Source organism: Dama dama, chromosome 23 (assembly GCF_033118175.1).
Source record: "Dama dama isolate Ldn47 chromosome 23, ASM3311817v1, whole genome shotgun sequence".
In the NCBI taxonomy this organism is placed as follows: domain Eukaryota; kingdom Metazoa; phylum Chordata; class Mammalia; order Artiodactyla; family Cervidae; genus Dama; species Dama dama.
In genome coordinates this window covers 65,090,843-65,110,255 of record NC_083703.1, presented here as the reverse complement: position 1 = coordinate 65,110,255, position 19,413 = coordinate 65,090,843, and the positions used below count along the sequence as shown (strand labels likewise).

The following is a 19,413-nucleotide window of genomic DNA, read 5'->3' as shown; positions in this document are numbered from 1 at the left end:
GAATTTATATGCTGCTGGAGAAGGGAATGGCAACCCCCTCCAATATTCTTGCCTGGAGAATTCCAGGGACAGAGGAGCCTGGCTGGCTACAGTCCATGGGGTCACAAAGAGTCAAACATGACTGACTGATTAACACTTTCACTTTGGGACATCCACAAAACAGAATACTATGCAGCTGTTAAAAAAAATGAAAACAAACTCTGAATTGACAAAGAAAGATTTCCAAGTTTTAGAAAGCAAACTATAAAATCACCTTTTGTTGTTCCAAAAGAGGAAAATAAGAATATATACTTGCTTGGCTTGTATTAAATAAAGATATACTGGTAGGATGGACAGAAATTAATAAAACTGGTTGCCTTTGGGAGTAGCGTGAGTATAAAGTAGAAAGAGAAGTGGATGCAATAATTCTCACTGTATACCCCGTCATTGTTCTGACTTTTTGATTCTATTCAATCTCTATCCAATGGATTATCAATTAAAATCCTTTGCATTTCCCAGGCAGACTACCATTATCATATTCAAGTTATGATTACACTGTCTCACTTTCAATTCTGATATCTGCCATTTATTTTTCTCATTTATCACACTGATTAGTGTTTCTAAGACGATGTTGAAAATTAGCAGAGATAGTTGACATCCTTCTCTTTAATGAAAATGTCTCTGGTGTTTTATCATTAAAGATTTCTTATTAATGCCTTTAATCAAGTTCATGAAGTTTTTCTCTATGTGTAACTTACTGAGGATTCATCAAGATTAAATTTTGAGAATTTTCAGCCTTTGTCTAGGTGATTATATAGGTCTCTGCTTTTATTCTATGGAGATAATGAAATAATACATTTCCTAAGAAGTAATCATTACCCTGCTTAAAAAAAAAAAAGTCATATTTGATTGTGTGAATCATTCATTAAATAAATAACTCTTTGGTCTTTTTAGCATTTTATTGACTAGTTTTGTGTCTCTTTTATAAGCAGAATTTGCCCAAGTTTCCTCATATTATGCCGTTCCTGCCCAGTTTCATTCAGGCTACACTAACCTCATAGAATGGACTAGAAAGTTTTATTTCATTTTCTGTGAAACTGCCTACTCTGGTGTGTTTTCATAAGATAATTATCTACCTTTTCCATTACTTTTATGTTACTAGGCTGGTCAAGTTTTCTTGAGTTTATTTTGCCTGCTTAGGCAAATAAGAGTTTGAATGATCATCAGATACAATTTAGATGTTCAAAACCAGCAGTTTTCCTTTGAAGAAAAGAGCTCAAGAGTCAATAAAAAACATTTCAACCTCAAGCCACAAACAGGATTTTTACATGATGATTACAAGCACTAGATTGCTAAGCAGTTTATAGGACAGAAACTATGCCCTATAGGGTCCATTATTCAAACATGCCTTAGTTTGGATTCTAGACAATCTAATAGGTCCTGACGACACAAAACAAATAATCAAATACCAGGGCTTCCAGGGTGGCAAGGGCCCAAAGTTTGGTGGGCTCCTTGGAATCCCCCACTCCTCTCCCCAAGTACAGAGACCAAAAACACTCTTGATTTGTGGAGAGAAACAAGTAAAGGAGTATAACTCTAGAATTACCTGGCCTGCCTATCGCCCAATAACCAGGGCTAGATGGAAGAGAGGCACTGTCTCTCTGGGGAAAGCCTGAGCTAGACAGACAGTGAGTTCTGCCCACTCTCCCCTATCTCCCTCTAACACACCTAAACAGACCCTTCTCTTTCTAAATTACATTTCCTACCACTCACCTCCTAATCTCTTCGTTTAGCTTAGTCTACTTCCTCTGTTCACCTTCCCCAGAAGCAGCAATAGAGTCCACTGTGGGGGGGTTGGGAAAGAGACTTTAGAGAAGAAGACTTAGCACTTGGGGTGAACCTTAAAAGATGAAGAGAGCTGTTTGCTAAGTGTATAAATTTCTTCCAGAGTGTTATATATTAGACATTCAATAAATGTTCATCAAATGTACTTATAAAAAAAGGCTTGATTTTGAATACCTAGAGTCACAAAACAGCAACAGAATATATACACACAGACCACAATGAATTCCCAAAACAAACCAAGAATATCCATGCTGTAGATGTCAAAGAGACAAACATATCCCAGCACAGAAACTGTCAAATTGGAGGAGATATACGCACGGGTGCTGTGGTCATTATGACAAAATTAAATTAGTTACCAAAAAGCTTTTTTCTGAAGGCCAAAAACTATTAAAAACTCATCTGTCTAAAATTCAATTTGGGGGAACACCCTAGTGGTCTAGTGGTTAGGATTAGGTGCTTTCACTGCCAGGGCCCAGGTTCAATCCCTGGGCAGGAAACTAAGATCCACCAAGCTGCGTGGCACAGTCAAAATAAATAAAATAAAATTCAACTTGGAAAATAACCTAAACTTCACAGTAACTTAGGTTACTATGGTGACCTTAAGCAAGTGGTAAAACTGATCACTAAAACAAGAAGCCACAGAAGACCAATGTAGCCAATCAAATGTAAAGAGACAAGAAGAGTGACAAAAATTAAAGAAAGAGAAATTCATCAATTCCCCTGACATTTTCTGAGTACCCACTCTGGGCCAGGAAATGTGCCAGGGTTTGGAAATACAGAGCCAAATATATAAAAACCTGTGACCACAACAGCTTACAGAGGAACAAAGACAAGGCACACTGCGCCTTTGATTTCCTCATACACATACCTTCCCTAACCAGGTCTGTTCACTTCACTGAATCACTTCCCCTCTGTCCACTCTTCCCAGGCAATAGCCTTATGCCCTGCAGCCTCAGAATCTTTGAATATATATATCTCGAGTAACCCCCATCTCTTTCCAATCTCTGTCAGTTTCCTGTTTCTTCCTTCATAAATAACATTCACCCCAATCTGTAATTACTTCATTTGTTTCTCTGCTGACTTGCTTACGTTCATGGCCTGATTTCCTAGGAGATTACAGACACCCCTAAAGACATCTATCTCTCATTCACTGCAGTATCCTCAGGAGGAATAAATGTGTATTTCTATATACACAAATAACTGTAATTAAGTATCACAGGTGCAGCTACAGAAGACTGTTTAAAGTAGAATACGGGAGAAGGAAATGGCAACCCACTCCAGTATTCTTGCCTGGAGAATCCCATGGACGGAGGAGCCTGGTGGGCTACAGTCCACGGGGTCGCAAAGAGTCGGATATGACTGAGCGACTTCACTTTCACTTTCAACCCTCAGCTGAGAAGACTTTCAGCTCTTGTGTTTGCTATTGATTGTTTTCTTGAGTTCTCAAAGACCTGTGACCATATTTTTTTCAAGTTGCCTGTTTTCTAATTGTATCACTTTACACACTGTTGTCTAATAATATGTGGTATTTAGAATACCTTCTTAATTATTTTGAGCAGCCATTGCCTGTATTTTCTTAGCACCTCCTTGGTTTTCTTACATGAACTCATCTGACAGGGAAATGCAGCTTTTTTGTTTGCCCTCTCTGCATACTGGACCGTCTGAGTCAGTGTTCTCACTAATCCCTGATGGTCTCTGAGCTACTGTTCTACCAGACTCAGTAGTTACATGCTTTAGGAATTTTTCGGTAGAATTGGTCCTATTAGGAGACTCTTGGTGTCACCTTTGTTATCTTAAAAGCTGGTCCCTTCGCTGAGGCTCTTAATTTTTTGAAAATTTGATTCTATTTCAGCTGAAAATTGGCAAGGCTATTTAAAAAATTGAGGGAAGCCTTTAAGAAACTGAAAAGTAATCGCAAACAACATTGGGTAGTTGTGACTTTCAGTTCTGTATCAGTTGAATTTTTGTGCTCTTTTCCCTGTGTACGTGGTGGTTCTATTTTTCTCCAATAAAGCTTTTTATTTAAAATAAATAAATAAATAAAGTAGAATACGGTACTGAGGAGCAAAAGGCTAGTTCTAGGGGGAGAGGAAGGAGGGTGAGGAAGAAGAAGGCCTCAAAACAACTAGTGAAAATGAGACACATGACTCAATTCTGAAAGATGAATCATCATTTTCCAGGTGACCAAGGAGGCAGTGAGGCTGAAAGTCTTTCTGGGAGAAGGTGTAAAATAAGTAAATCAGCACAGGTACAGAAGAAGTGAAGCACAAAAGAAGGTAAGGATGTACAGGAAACTGAAGGTGAGAAAAGAAACAGCAACCCTGTGTAGAGAACTATGCAGGAACCCCATGGATTCCACACCTATTGTACGAATGGGCAGGTGGGCCTGAAATGATTGTTGCCCGATAGCAATCCATGGACCACTGGGTGTTCATGAACACAGAGCTGGTGGTCCACAAGGTCTCCTTGAGGAATGTTTTATTGTGCTTTTCCACAAATCTGTACTATTTTTATTAGAGCTTCCCAGCTGAGATGCCACGAACGAGCAATAACATGAAAAAGGTTGAGAAGCACTGATCAAGACGACTGCCAAATAATCAAGTACTACTAAGGAATTTTAGTGTGTGTGTTTGCAATTAACCTGGCATTGTATGATCACTCTCAAAAGGTAGATATAGTGGTTTTAAAATATGTCTGCAAATTTTACATTCCTTCCCTCAAAAGGTAAAGCCTAATTATCCTCCCATTGAATGTGGCCTCATTTCTAACACATAGAATATGGCATCAGTAATGGTGTAGGACTTCAGGTCTGGGTCCTAAAAAGTGCTGCAATTCTACTTCTGGGTAAACATACCCTGAAGAATTGAAAGCAGAGACTCAAACAGATACCTATATACTGACGTTCACAGCAGCATTACCCTTAATAGTCAAAAAATGGAAGCAACTCAACTGTCCATCAACAGAAGAACGGATAAACAAGATGTGATATGTCCACACAGTGGAATATTATTCAGTCCTAAAAAAGAATAAAATTCTAATATAGCCTAAGACACAGATGAACCTTGAAAACACCACTGTTGTTCAGTTTCTCAGTCATGTCCAACTTTTTGCAAGCCCATGGACTGCAGCATGGCAGGCAATCCCAAGAGGACAAATTGCAAGATCTAGGGTAGTCACATTCATAGAAACAGAGAGTTGGATGGTGGTTTTTAGGGGCTAGTGAAGAAAGAGGATGAGGAGTTACTTTTTAATCTGTATAGAGTTTCTGTTTGGGAAGATGAAAAAGTTCTGACAACACAGAGAATATAGCCAATATTTTATAATAACGATAAAAGGACCATAACCTTTACAAATTGTGAGTCACTATATTGTGCTCCTGTAAATTATAAAAAATTGTACATCATTATACTTAAATAAATAAATTTATTTACATTCTAAATAAATAAGTAATTTTGGAGATGGGTGGTGGTGATGGTTGCACAACAATATGAATGTACTTAATGTACTAGACACTTTAAAAAGGGTTAAAATGATAAATTTTGAGTATTATTTTAACACACACACAGCACTGCCACTTCTTAGGTTCTCCATTCTGCGAGAAGCCAGGTGCCACATCATGAGAACATTTTAGATGCCCTACAGAGAGGTTCACACATAGCCACAAGTCTCCCACAAGCAATCAGCACCAACTTAGGACAAACATAAGACCTTGACCCAGAGGCTGCTCCTGAATTCTTGATCCACACACTGAAAGAATAACGGTAATGTTGTTTTAAGCCACTAAATTTTGAGAAAATTTGTCACACAGCAATAACTAACATAGAAGTTAGCCCCAATGCTACTAAAAGTGAGATCCATAGATAGTATATTGGTTGGAGGCACTAGTCCCCATGTTTTTTTGTGTTTGAGCCACACTGCTCTACACCACCAGAAAAGTCAACCTACCCTGGGGCTCCACCAAGGAACGGAGAGGAAAGGACCATTGCAAAGTGAAACCCATACAAAATGAGAGGGACTAACTCTACCTGTACAACCAGAAAGGCAGAGAATAGCCCAGGTCTAACACAGAAATACCGGAGAAGGTGATGGCACCCCACTCCAGTACTCTTGCCTGGTAGGCTGCAGTCCATGGGGTCACTAGGAGTCGGACACGACTGAGCGACTTCACTTTCACTTTTCACTTTCATGCATTGGAGAAGGAAATGGCAACCCACTCCAGTGTTCTTGCCTGGAGAATCCCAGGGACGGGGGAGTCTGGTGGGCTGCGGTTTATGGGGTCGCACAGAGTCAGACGTGACTGAGCAACAGCAGCAACACAGCAATACAACCCTGGCTTGTACACAGTATATGACCTCAAGTCCCAGGAAGGCTTAATGCTCAGAGTCTTGGCTGCTTCTGAGTAAAACTAAGCTGCACACTGTGCAGATGCTTAAATTAGAGCTAGACAGTGCCTGGCAGAAATCTGTCTGGTCCCCCCACATACACACCAAAAATACAAACTGAAGAACTGCTACAGGGGGAAAAAGAGGAACCAAAAGGGATAACAATTTCCCTCAGATTTCCTACTTCCACTACTAGTCAGCATTTCCTCACGTGGCTATTCATAATCAATGTGAGCAGTTTCCTCTAGGGGCTATATACTGCCTCTACATATATCTCACAGGATTTTTACCACCATCCCATGAGGACTTATGGAATTGTTAGGATCACTGCACCTGTCTTACATGTGTGGAAATGGAAGCTCAAAGAGAGTGACTAGGTGGAGCTGTAACAGAGATCACTGTCCAAGTCACCTCACTAAACCCAGTGAAGAGACTTCTGCTCTTAATTTGACTTCACATACAAATATCCTTGTTCTAACATAGGTCCACAGAGGTGTCTTTTGTGGTACCTACCTAATGGCCTACCTGGTGGTAGCCAATAATTTGCCTGAACTTTGCCCCAGGGGTTGGGCAGGCTGCTTCCAGATTCTTCCCTGTATAAACAGCCTTTCTGCAAACATACAACAATCATTTACTTCAAGAATCAGAGCATGCCACTCTATTCCTGGTTCAGGGCACATACCAGAAGCAAATGACTTTTATGCACAAAAGTAACATTCTAAGCCATCTCCAGCCTTTGTGGAGAGGAGACGGGGATGGAAATCGTATTCAGGGTAAAACAAAGAGCTGACTATTAAACTACAGAAAAACTGTACTATTTTGGATGTCTTCTCTCTTTCCCTATCCCTTCACCCCTTCCATTCTTCAACATCTGATACATCTAACTCTGAAAATGTCTTGAATTCATCTCTCCTCTCTAAGCTGATCCTTTCCCACAATTGAACAGTCAGCTCTTGTTGTTGTTGTTCAGTCACTAAGTTGTGTCTGACTCTTTGCAACCCCTAGACCACAGCATACCAGGCTTCCCTGTCCTTCACCATCTCCTGGAGTTTGCTCAAATTCATATCCATTTGTTGATGATGCCATCCAACCATCTCATCCTCTGTCACCTCCTTCTCCTGCCCTCAATTTGACCCAGCATCGGGGTCTTTTCCAATAAGTCAGCTCTTTCCTTCAGGTGGCCAAAGTATTGGAGCTTCACCTTCAGCATTAGTCCTTTCAATGAATGAATATCAATTTAGTCAATCAACTAGTCAATCAATTTAGGATTGACTAGTTTGATCTCCTTGCTGTTCAAGGGACTCTCAAGAGACTTCCCCAGCACCACAATTCAAAAGCATCAATCTTCGGCACTCAGCCTTCTTTATGGTCCAACTCTCACATCCATACATGACTAATGGAGAAACTATAATTTTGACTAGATGGATCTTTGTCGGCAAAGTCATGTCTCTGCTTTTTAATATGTTGTCTACGTATGTCATAGCTTTCCTTCCAAGGAGCACACATCTTTTAATTTCATGGCTGCAGTCACCGTCTGCTTGTTTTTGAAGCCCAAGAAAATAAAGTCTGTCACTGTTTCCATTTTCCCCCGCCTATTTGCTATGAAATGACGGGACCGGATGCCATGATCTTAGTTTTCTGAATGTTGAGTTTTAAGCCAGCTCCTCCAGTATGCCCAAGTAACTCCTATACACTTCTATCAGTCCTGGCAAAGGGCCAGATATACAGACACTCAATAAATGTTTGGTGACTGAATAAACACCACCACTTTTCTGTTCCTACAAGGGATTGGACCATGTCTCTCTCCTGCTTAAAATCTTGCTCAAACTCCCACCTCACCTTATCTGTCCCTCTCCAGACTCTGAGAACATACATGTTCTGTGAACCCTCAATACTTCTGCTCACATTGTCCCTTCTGCCTGCTCTCACACTTCACTCTCATTCTGGAAATCTTATCCTTTAATCTCACTTCCTTGCAGATACCCTTAACTCCCTGGCCCCTCTTGTCCTCCATCACACCTGCCTGGATAAACCCCAACTATAGGATAACCCACTTCAGTATTCTTGCCTGGAGAATCCCATGGTCAGAGGAGCCTGGTAGGCTACAGTCCCCGTGGTCACAAAGAGTTGGACATGACTCAAGCAAGTTAGCACACATGCATGTAGGTCCATCAGATTCTCCACATTTTTCCACTCCTGCACCCAGGCAACTGATTATACTAGAGAATACCCACAGGCTGATGGGTCTCACTTTAAATGCACAGCCACAGAAAGTAGTTCCTCTGGGGCTGAGGGGACTCTCTGACTGGATATGGGAAAAAAGGTCTTCTAAGGAGCCCAGAATGTCTCTATCTTAATCTGGGTGGTTACACATGTATATACATGAATAAACGTTCATCAGGATACACAGTTAAGGGGTGTCCCTGGTAGTCTAGTTGTTAGGAATCTGTCTGCCAATGGAGGGGGACACAGGCTGGAACTCTGGTCTGGGAAGATTCCACATGTTGAGGACCAACTGAGCCCGTACACCACAACTACTGAGACTATGCTCTAGAGGGCGGGAGCCACAACTACTGAGCCCATGTGCTGCAATTACTGAAGCCTGTGCCCTAGAGCCTGTGCTCTGCAACAAGAGAAGCCACCCCAATGAGAAGCCTGAGCACTGCAACTAGAAAAAGCCAGCTCAGCAACAAAGACTCATTTTAGCCTAAATAAATGAATAAATAGATAAAATTTAGAAAAAAAGAAACATAAAGCAAATCCATGTAATGGGAAAAAAATTTTTTAACTATAACAAATATAGCACCCTGGTGCAGGATGTTGACAGCGGGGAAGACTGTAGGTGTGAGGGTAAGAGACGGGGACTCTATACTTTTTGCTCAGTTTTGCTATGAACCTAAAAGTGTTCTAAAAAATAAAATCTCTCTCTTTTTTTTAAATCTCCTATACTCACTGCCAACTCTCAAATTTCTATCTCTAACTCAGGGCTCACATCTAGATGCTTGACTTTTATTCTACCATCTGCTCAACATCTCTGCTTGGTGATGAAAAAGGAATCCCATATTTGAAATGTCTAAAATCAAACAGCTGGTTTTCCCCATTTCAGCAAATATTCTATCAGTACTTTGACCAAAAGTTCTTGGAGTCTTCCTTGAATCTCCTCTGTCTCTCAAAACATCATCAGCAAATCTATTGGCTATACCTTTGAAAAATACCCAGACTCTGATCCCTTCTCATCATTTCCACCAATGCTTTTTAGTTCAGCAACTATCACCTTAAATTCGACTACTACAAGACTCTTAGGGCTCTCCCTATTTCTCCCCGTGCCTGCCTATTACAGGCATACTACACACAATAACCACAGCCACTTTTAATAACTGAAATCAGATAATGTCACTTTACCGTTTAAAATCCTTCAGTGACTTCCTATTATATTTACAATCAAGCCCAAAACCCCTCCTCTGGCCTATCCCGCCCCTGCTGACAGGTGTGGGCTCATCTTCTACCTCTGGCCCCCTTACTCTTAACTCTCCATCGACTGCCTGAATGTGCCCAGCATGCTATGCCTTGGCTGCCTCCACCTGGAACCCTCTTCCCCTGGATATCCCTCACTCTCTTCAGATTTCTGCTCAAATGCTTCTGTGTCAGACAGATGCTCCCTGGTCATCCTCTACATTGAAAAGCTCTCATCATAAACATACCGCATCACTCTCTGTCCACTTACCATTACTTTTTCCTCTTCATTTATCACCACCTAGTCTTCATGGAATCAATCTGTTTATTTATGGTCTATCTATCTCCACTGGAAGATCAGTTCCTGAAGATCAGGGTCTATGTCTAGCCTAATCACCACTCTTCTCCAGCATCCAGCACTATATAAATGATTTGGCATCAGCCATCTTTTGGAACTCTTCTAAAATTCCTACACACAAAATTAATTGTTGTCTCTCAGGGATTTGCACCCGAACTCTATGCAGAGTAAATGTCACCCCATAATATAATTAATTTCAGGAACTTGACTCTATATCCTAGGTATAGGACACAGAATGGGGAATCAAAGCCACACCTTGTCAAGCTCAGAAGCCAGACTATCTGTTTTCAAATCCCAAATCCATTACTTATCAGTTGTGCAACTTTGGGCAACTTACTCAACTGCTGTGCCTCTGTTTCCTCACGTATAAAATGGTAACAATAAAAGTATACACTTCATTGTATTGTGAGGGTTAAATGGGGTATAGGATTAGGGTTAGGGTTTAGACTTGTGCCTAATAGAGTAAGTCACTCATTAAATATGAAATATTAGCAAAGATTCAAAATCACTGCAGATGGTGATTGCAGCCATGAAATTAAAAGACGCTTACTCCTTGAAAGGAAAGTTATGACCAACCTAGATAGCATATTAAAAAGCAGAGACATTACTTTGCCAACAAAGGTCTATCTAGTCAAGGCTATGGTTTTTCCAGTGGTCATGTATGGATGTGAGAGTTGGACTGTGAAAAAAGCTGAGTGCCGAAGAATTGATGCTTTTGAACCGTGGTGTTGGAGAAGACTCTTGACCCTTGGACTGCAAGGAGATTCAACCAGTCTATCCTAAAGGAGATCAGTCCTGGGTATTCATTGGAAGGACTGATGCTGAAGCAGAAACTCCAATACTTTGGCCACCTCATGGGAAGAGTTGACTCATTGGAGAAGACCCTGATGCTGGGAGGGACTGGGGGCAGGAGGAAAAGGGGACAACAGAGAATGAGATGGCTGGATGGCATCAACCACTCAATGGACATGAGTTTGAGTAAACTCTGGGAGTTGGTAATGGACAGGGAGGCCTGGCGTGCTGCGATTCATTGGGTCGCAAAGAGTCGGACACAACTGAGTGACTGAACTGAACTGAACTGAACTGAAGGATGACAGGACACAATTAACAATCCTTGGCCAGAATGCTACAGACAAAGCCAAATACTTCACTTCTTGAGGGCCCTACTAGCTGAAGGGACTGATTTCCCTTTATTCCATAGTGCCTAGTATAATGCCTCAATACACATATGTGGAAAGCTCAGAAATGAGGTAAATTTTTTTTAAAAAGATGGCACAAGAAGTGAAGAGGTATGAACCAGGAACCCAAACTTGATCAGTGCAAATAATCTTAATGAAAAAGAAATAGAAAAGAAAGAGAGCTAAGGACATTATGGAACTCAGATTCTGAAATCCTTTGTACAAGAAATGGAAGGATACCATGATCAACTTAAATGGAAACAAGGTGGTGGAATCATGCCAAAGAGTCAGGAAAGAAATAGACAGAAGGAGCTTTTTTCACTGTGTTCAGAGTAAGAACAGGGAAGGCCAAGCCTACTGTTCAGGACAGATGGTGTGCTCCCACCAGATGACAGGAAGAAGGCAGAAGGCATCAGAAAAAGCAGTTTCCATTCCATCCACCAAGCATCATTACTAGGAAACTGCAGACTCTCATACATTAGACAGTCAGCTTATCAATGCAACGGCAGAAGAGGGCAGGCAGGATTACTCCATCTCCAGAACAGAAGATGGATATGTGGAAAGTTCACCCCACAGTGGTAGGTCTAAAATTAGAATGTGGATTCTTATCAATATTCTGTAGTCTGTTTGGTGAGATAAACTGCTTTGAGAACTAATGATCTCCACGGAAAATCTAAATCTGTATTTTACAAATGCTGGTCTCTGAGAAAACAGAGACCTGATTCCCTGATAGCTCAGTTGGTAAAGAATCTGCCTGCAATGCAGGAGACCCCAGTTGGATTCCTGGATCAGGAAGATCTGCTGGAGAAGGGATAGGCTACCCACTCCAGTATTCTTGAGCTTCCCTTGTGGCTCAGTTGGTAAAGAATCTGCCTGCAATGAGGGAGACCTGGGTTCAATCCCTGGGTTGGGAAGATCCCCTGGAGAAGGGAAAGGCTATCTACTCCAGTATTCTGGCCTGGAGAATTCCATGGACTGTACAGTCCACAGGGTCACAAAGAGTTGGACACAACTGAGCAACTTTCACTTTCACTGAGAAAACAGAAATCCTATTTCTGAGGGAATTCCCTGGCAATTCAGTGGTTAGGACTCTGCACTTTCAATGACAAGGGCCCAAGTTCAATCCCTTGTCAGGGAACTAAGATCCCACTAACTGCACAGCATGCCCCCCCCCTCCAAAAAAAAAGAAAAAAAATCCTAATTCCATGATTTGGGGGGGATCTTGTAATTTAAGAAAAGCTGGGTTGGGTGTTTTATAAATAAATTCTGGAAAAGGTACACAAAACACTGTAATCAAACAAAACTGGGTCAGGAGGTCTCAAATTCAACTTCTTCTGAAAGTGACTAACTTCTAACCCTGGGCAAGTCATTCTATCTCTGAGCTTCAGTTCCCAATGGGCTTGCTATGGGGGAGTAAATGAGATGGTCCATGTAAAGCAAATAGCATCATACCTGATACATAGAAAATCTTTGATAAACGTTTGCTGTCATTGTTACTATTAACAGTTAAACAGAAGTAGAAAATGTGCTGTTTACAAAGGTGAGAAGAGGTGAGTTTACAAAGGTGAACCCTTAAACAGGGTTCTGTTTAAGCAATACAGACAAAATTAATCGAAACTACAGACTTTTTATAAAAGCATTAATCCAGAAAGACCACTCGAAGTCACATTTTTGTCTCTATTACACTTCTGTCATGTGTTTTGAAAAGTAACTCTTCTCATCCTCACCCTATTTATTTTTTTCTTTTTTTGCAACGAGTAGGCAATCTAGGAAGTAGGGAAGTGCACACAGAAAAAATATCACTAGAGAAAGGAATCACCTGGGAGATATGGCCAAGCTGTGGAGTCATAGATCAACAGGATTTTAAATCCCAGCTCCACCACTCACCAGCTCTGAAATTTGGGACAAAGGACTTTTGCCTCGGTGAGCCTCAGTTTCTTCCCTCATTTATAAAATTGAAATAATAAAGAACCCCATACTTGTTGAGAAATCTTAATGGAGACGCTGCACATGGAGAGCCTGGCAGTCAGTCCTTTACCTAGTTGCTATATAATTCTATAACACTAAAAAACATTTTCTCAAGGGAATCCTCATACACTGTTGGTGGAAATGCAAATTGGTATTGCCACTATGGAAAACAATATAGAGGCTTCTCAAAAAACTAAAAAGAGAGCTACTATATGATCTAACAATCCCACTCCTGGGTGGGATTGGAAAAATATTCAGAAAAAACAAAAACTCTAATTCAAAAAGATACATGCACCTCAATGTTCATACCAGCACTATTTGTTAAGACAATAGCCAAGACATGGAAACAACGAAAGTGCCCATCAACAATTGGCTTAAGAAGGTGTGGTATAAACATATATAATGGAATATTACTTAGTCATTAAAAAGAATGAAATATGACATTTGCAGTGACATGGATGGACCTAGAGAATATTATGCTTAGTAAAGTAAAACAAAGAAAGACAAACACTACACATTATATGTGGAATATAAAAGACAATATAAATGAATCTATAAACAAAATAGAAACAGACTCACAAACATAGAAAACTTATGGTTACCAAAGAGAAGGGAGGGGACAAACTAGGTGTATGGGATTAATAGAAACAAACTACTGTACATAAAATAGATAAATCACAGGATTTACTGTTTAGTATAAAGAATTTTTATATCTTGTCCCAACCTATAATGGAATATAATTTTTAAAAAACCTGAATCACTATTGTGAACAAACTAAACTACAATTAAAAAAAGACTTTTTTTCTTTCAAGCTTAAGATGTAAGCAATCAAAACAACCTAGGAAAATGTTTTCCTACAATCACCTGGAACTCAGCTCACAAATTTTATTGAGCATCTATGTGGCTGCCTTGAAAATATACCCTTCACATCCTTAGCAAGTGCTAATAACTGACCCCAGCTGTAGCAGCTTGACACTCACCACCACCTCTGTTCCATGGCCACACTTCCCTGGGGCTGTCCCCAGCCAACGGCTGAGTGAACAGGAATATATGGAGACAAGACTCTTTCGACAGCACCTTTGGCTTGAGGACTCACCATCTCCATTGCCAAAATCTTCTGAGCACTGCACTGCATTCTAGGACTTCCATCATCCTCCTTTCTCCTTTCCAGGGTCAGATTCACAAGAGAGTCCATAGCTCTCTCAGTCTCTTCACCTCACTCCCTATTTCTCCCACTTCCAATTTCCAAATAAATCAACTGCACTGTTTTTCGGAAACCAAAACACCCTATTCCTTACTGAGTTAGCGGTCTAGTGAGGAAGACAGTAAACAAAATAATCAAATCAAGTAAGTATAGACTGGCAAAGGTGTAGCATGAGAGAAGTCTTTGAAGTACTCTGTTTACTATTAGTTCTGACACTTACAAGAATCTATACATGAGTTAAAACTCATAGGCATATACACCGAAAAAGGAAATTTTACTGTATGCACATAAAAAAATTTTAATGTAAAAATAAAATTATGCTGTAAGAGTATTGAGAAGGAACTCACATTACTTAATTTAGAGTCCTATTTAATTTGTAGCAAATTAAATATAATTTATCCTAGGGGGAAGGGTACATCATTTTTTTAATATATTTATTTATTTGGCCCATTCCAGGTCTTAGTTGTAACATGTGAGCTCTTGGTTGAGGCATATGGGATCTAATTCCCTGACCAGGGAATGAACCCGGGCCCTCTGCATTGGGAGCTCAGAATCTTAACCACTGGACCACCAGGGAAGTTCCCATAATTTTTCTAAATGTCAGGAAAATCTTAAATTTCACTCAGATTTTTTTTTTTAATACCAGTATTGTAACTTTGAAACTATTTTGTGTGTAATACAGAATAAAGCAAATGGGTTTCTATATTAGCGTGATTAGAAACAAAGAGTTTTAATATAAAATAAAGGCAAAATTTTAAAAATTACAAAATGTTCCATTTAAATTAGAAATATAAAAATGAACTCACAGGGACTTCCCTGGTAGTCCAGTGGTTAAGACTCTGTGCTCCCAATGCAGGGGGTATGGGTTTGATTGGTCTGGGAACCAAGATTCTGCATGCCACGTGGTATGGCCAAAAAATAAAAATGAACTCATAATGTTTCAAAACAACTATTTCTTAGCTCCAACCACTAAAAAAAGTCTTAAAAGCAATGACATTCTAGCAGCAATAAACAAACCCAGTGCCCAATTTAGAACTTAAGTTTCAAGTACCACTTCTAACTAAAAGAAACCAGGTCTCCTTGGAGAAATGGACAGGGTCTGGGAGCAGGACAGGTGAAATAAATCTGGGGCTTCTAGTAATGCCAGAAAATAAGGACTACTCAACGACTAACAGGAGTGTGTCAAAAGATCAAAGAAGCTGGTTTAAAGAGGCTGTCACTGACCAAGTTTGGGAAAATTTTAGCACAAAAGAAAATAATGAATGTAACCGACTACAACACCACACTGAATAAACTCAGTCCTTAGTGATCTTTAAAAAGGAATAAAGAAAAAAAAAATGCTCTTCTTACAAAAGAACATCAGCTGTAACAATAAAACACTGAATGAGAGAGGTGAAAAAACCACTATCCTTCCACTTCTGGGATAATAACTGATGGAGGGAAAGGATTATTGATGGATGCTAAAAATCATTCGGTAAATGGTATAGGGAAACAATTAAGATATATTCCAAAGTACCCCCACAAATTATTTAGTACTCTGACAGGGAAAAATACACTTTTAAGATGGTGAGAAATGGCAGTCATTACTTTATCCAAGTGATACACTGGAACAGAGAGTGGGATGATATAGCTTTATGTGTCCCCTGATGGGATGCGATATGAAACACATAGCATTACCATTCAACCATTCTGCAACACAATGTTTAACCTGAAGTCTAAACCTAACTTCTAGTTTACAGGAAATAGAGAATACAAGAAACAAGTTAAACTCGCCATGAGAAAACAATGTGACCAACTCAGAATGTGGAATAGTCTTCAAAATAAATGTTGCTTAAAAATAACGTCATGACGTTTCTGTTTAATTCAGCAGTTTTTCATCAGGCAGGATCTGGTGACACTTTGCACCTGGCTAGAGGAGAAGACGAAGCCCTCTAGCCTCTGGGATGTTACAGGTAACACACTGTGGATTTAGAGGGTAGCCTGGAATGTTTTATAGTTTTGTACATGCCCAGATCCTTGCCTATAGGCTGGACTTAAATTCATTAATTTGAATTCAATACTTTTATCAGGCATCCTTTTTTAGTAGCTAATGGTTTAAAACAAAAGAAAAAAAAAAAAAAAAAGGATCCTTCCCAGTAGAGAAAGTTTTGGGAGAGACAGAAAAATAAAAGGAAAAAAAGATCCAGATAGATACATTGTTTAAATACAACCACTAACTTAACATTTTGAACTTTCAGCCTTTTTTTGGCTTGGTTTTACATAGTTGAGATCATACTGAATATACAGTTTTATATTCTACTTTCTCATTTAACTTTATAACTTAAAATATTTTTCCATGGTATTATAAGCTCTTCATATTCATGAGTGCAGCCTTCCTTTTATAAATAATGTGGGACTATTTCTTGCCATCCTTGTTAGATCCTTCTGCTAACCTTTGAGCACGTTTCCTGTGCTCTGATATCAGAGTGAAGTGAATGAATCAAATGCCTTACAGTATTTCCACCTAATCATATTCTCCTCTTTCAACATTCAACAAATAAGGGGCTTTTTTAAAAAAAATCTGTTGTATTATTCATTCAGTGACACACCTCTAATTTTTTATCTAATTTTTGTTGTTGAATTGTTGGGTGGAGAAGAAAAAATGCTGGTATAGAAGGCAGTCATATGATTTCAAAAGTAGGATAGTATGAGAGATTTAAGGAAGTCTATTGGTGCTGGATTAGTTCAATGTTGGTTTTATTATTTTTTTAACCTGCCATGTGTCAAAATGTTCCTGTTAAAACTTACAATTTGAGTACTGTGGTTTTTGTGTTGTCCAAAGAAAATCGAAAACCTGTAGCATGTATGTACTCATTTGAAATCTTATGAATGTATTAAATGTATTGCTCTTGAGAGACTGTGGTCTAAAAAAAAAAAAAAAATAACGTCATGAAAGGCAAAGAGTAGCGGAGGGGAGAAGGATTGTCATGGGATAAAAGTAACTAAAGAGACATATATCTGAATAGGTTCTGGATATTAGATATTATGAAATTATTGCTAATTACAATTAATTACATTATAATAAGTATATAAAGTATGTTGGGTAAAAATATATTTAACAATTAGTGAATACAGGTGGAAGGCATAGTATTCATTGCAGTATTCTCTGAACTTTTGGTTATGCTTAAAATCTTTTCATAATAAAAAGCTGAAACTCGGGGCTTCCCTGGTGATCCAGTGGTTAAAACTCTGTGCAAATTTCCAGTAAAACTAAAAATGTGTTTATCATATTACTTAACAAATTCACTGAAGTAGGGCTTCTCAGACTGCAGTACATTGTAAAATCAGTAGATTGTAAAATCAAATGAATGGTTCACAACCAGCAGTTTTGTGTGTATATTAGGAAACATTAGAGTATATTGAATGTATTAAGGTTAAGGACTATTTCACAAAAGTTTTGCTTCTTTTAAATTTATATTGTGTATACAGCAAGTACCACACTGGCTTTCTTTAAAATATTTCTTATACTAGATTATGGTCAAAAAAGTTTGTAAGCCATTACCCAAGAAATATTCTTGCACATGTGCACAAAGAGATATTATAGAAATGTTCAAGGTAGCATTGTGTATAAAGTAAAGAACTAGAATCTAAATGTCCATTAGTAGGAGACTAAATAAACAAAATATGGTATATCCATTCAGTGGAACTCTATACAGAAATGAGGACAAATATCTATACCAGTATGGGTAAATCACAAAAATATGAACTACAGAAAAGAAACAAACAATATGAGAACACTTACATGATTTTTTTTAAAAACACCCAAAGTGATGCTAACTAGTATTATTTATGGATACATACAGTAAAAATGTAAAACATGGGAAGGACAGAACTAACTACAGGATGCTGGCTGCCTCTAAGGAAGGCAAGAGTGGAACTGAATTGGAAAGGGCATAAAAGGTACTACCATTAAACCAGGAACATTTCATGTCCTTTATTTTTTTTAAATATAAATAGAAGTGTTAAAATTCAGTAATTCTGGGTGACAAGTACACAGATTATCTTACAGTTAGCTGTACTTTTGAACTTTTTCAATATTTTAATTTTTTCTCCAAATCTAAAAAGAATTCTTTCTCTTGATTAAGCTGCCTTTAAAAATCCTGAGGGAAACCAAGAAAGGGAAATAATTACAGAAACAAGCAGGTGTTCAAAGAGTCTAATTCTTATATCACATCTCCCAGCCCCAAAAGGCAGCAGAGACATATTCTACCCCATTTCCCCTGCTTCTCTTCTCATCTTCTCCTTCTAAACACCAGGCGCTGGTTAGCCTGTCTATTTTGACACTGAAAAGCACTACAGTCTTCCTTATAAAAACTCATAGAAAGGTTTGAATTTTGAAATCCTCACTTTCACTTTAAGCATAAACAAAAGACTAAACTCTAGGATATCCTCAACAACAACCATCACTTTACAGTTTACAAGGCCTTTCCCCACACATCCTGTTATTTGATTCTCAGAAAAACTCCGTTGAGGTCGGTATTACTAATACCCACATTTACAGATGAAGCTGATGCTCAGAGTAGCTAATTACCAACCAGAGGTCACGAGTCATTGACAAAGTTGGGATTACAACCTCTCAGTTTCTAAACCTAATCATCCCTATGATGCGATGACTAAGTTTCAACTGTACAACAACACACCCAGAAAACAGGAGGGGTTGTTTGCAACACACAAACTGCTCTGATCTACCCCCCTTTTCTTCATTCTTCCATCTCTGATCTTTCAGACAGGCAGCCAAGAATAAGTTGCCACTAATAACTCTTCCCTTCCCTGTAGCCACTCCTGATTCTTCTTCCCATAACTCCTGCAGATGAATAGGCAGAAAAGGGAAATAGATATTACTAGATGGTTCCCTCAACACAGGGATCCCAGCACCAAAGAGAAAGATATTACCACAGCTCTAGACTTAAGAGTCAGGGAGCAGGAACACACTACAGAAAAGCCTAGGCTACCCCTCTTTATGAGTGCTGGCAAATGTCCTTTACTGAAGGGATTTAATTAACAGAA

General features: G+C 39.1%; 1 protein-coding gene across 5 annotated transcripts in view; it reads right to left on the bottom strand.

The window, feature by feature from the left end:
- The window catches only part of PHF20 (PHD finger protein 20), a 138,857-nt gene that overhangs the window by 97,553 nt on the left and 21,891 nt on the right, over window positions 1–19,413 (bottom strand). The window lies entirely within an intron of this gene.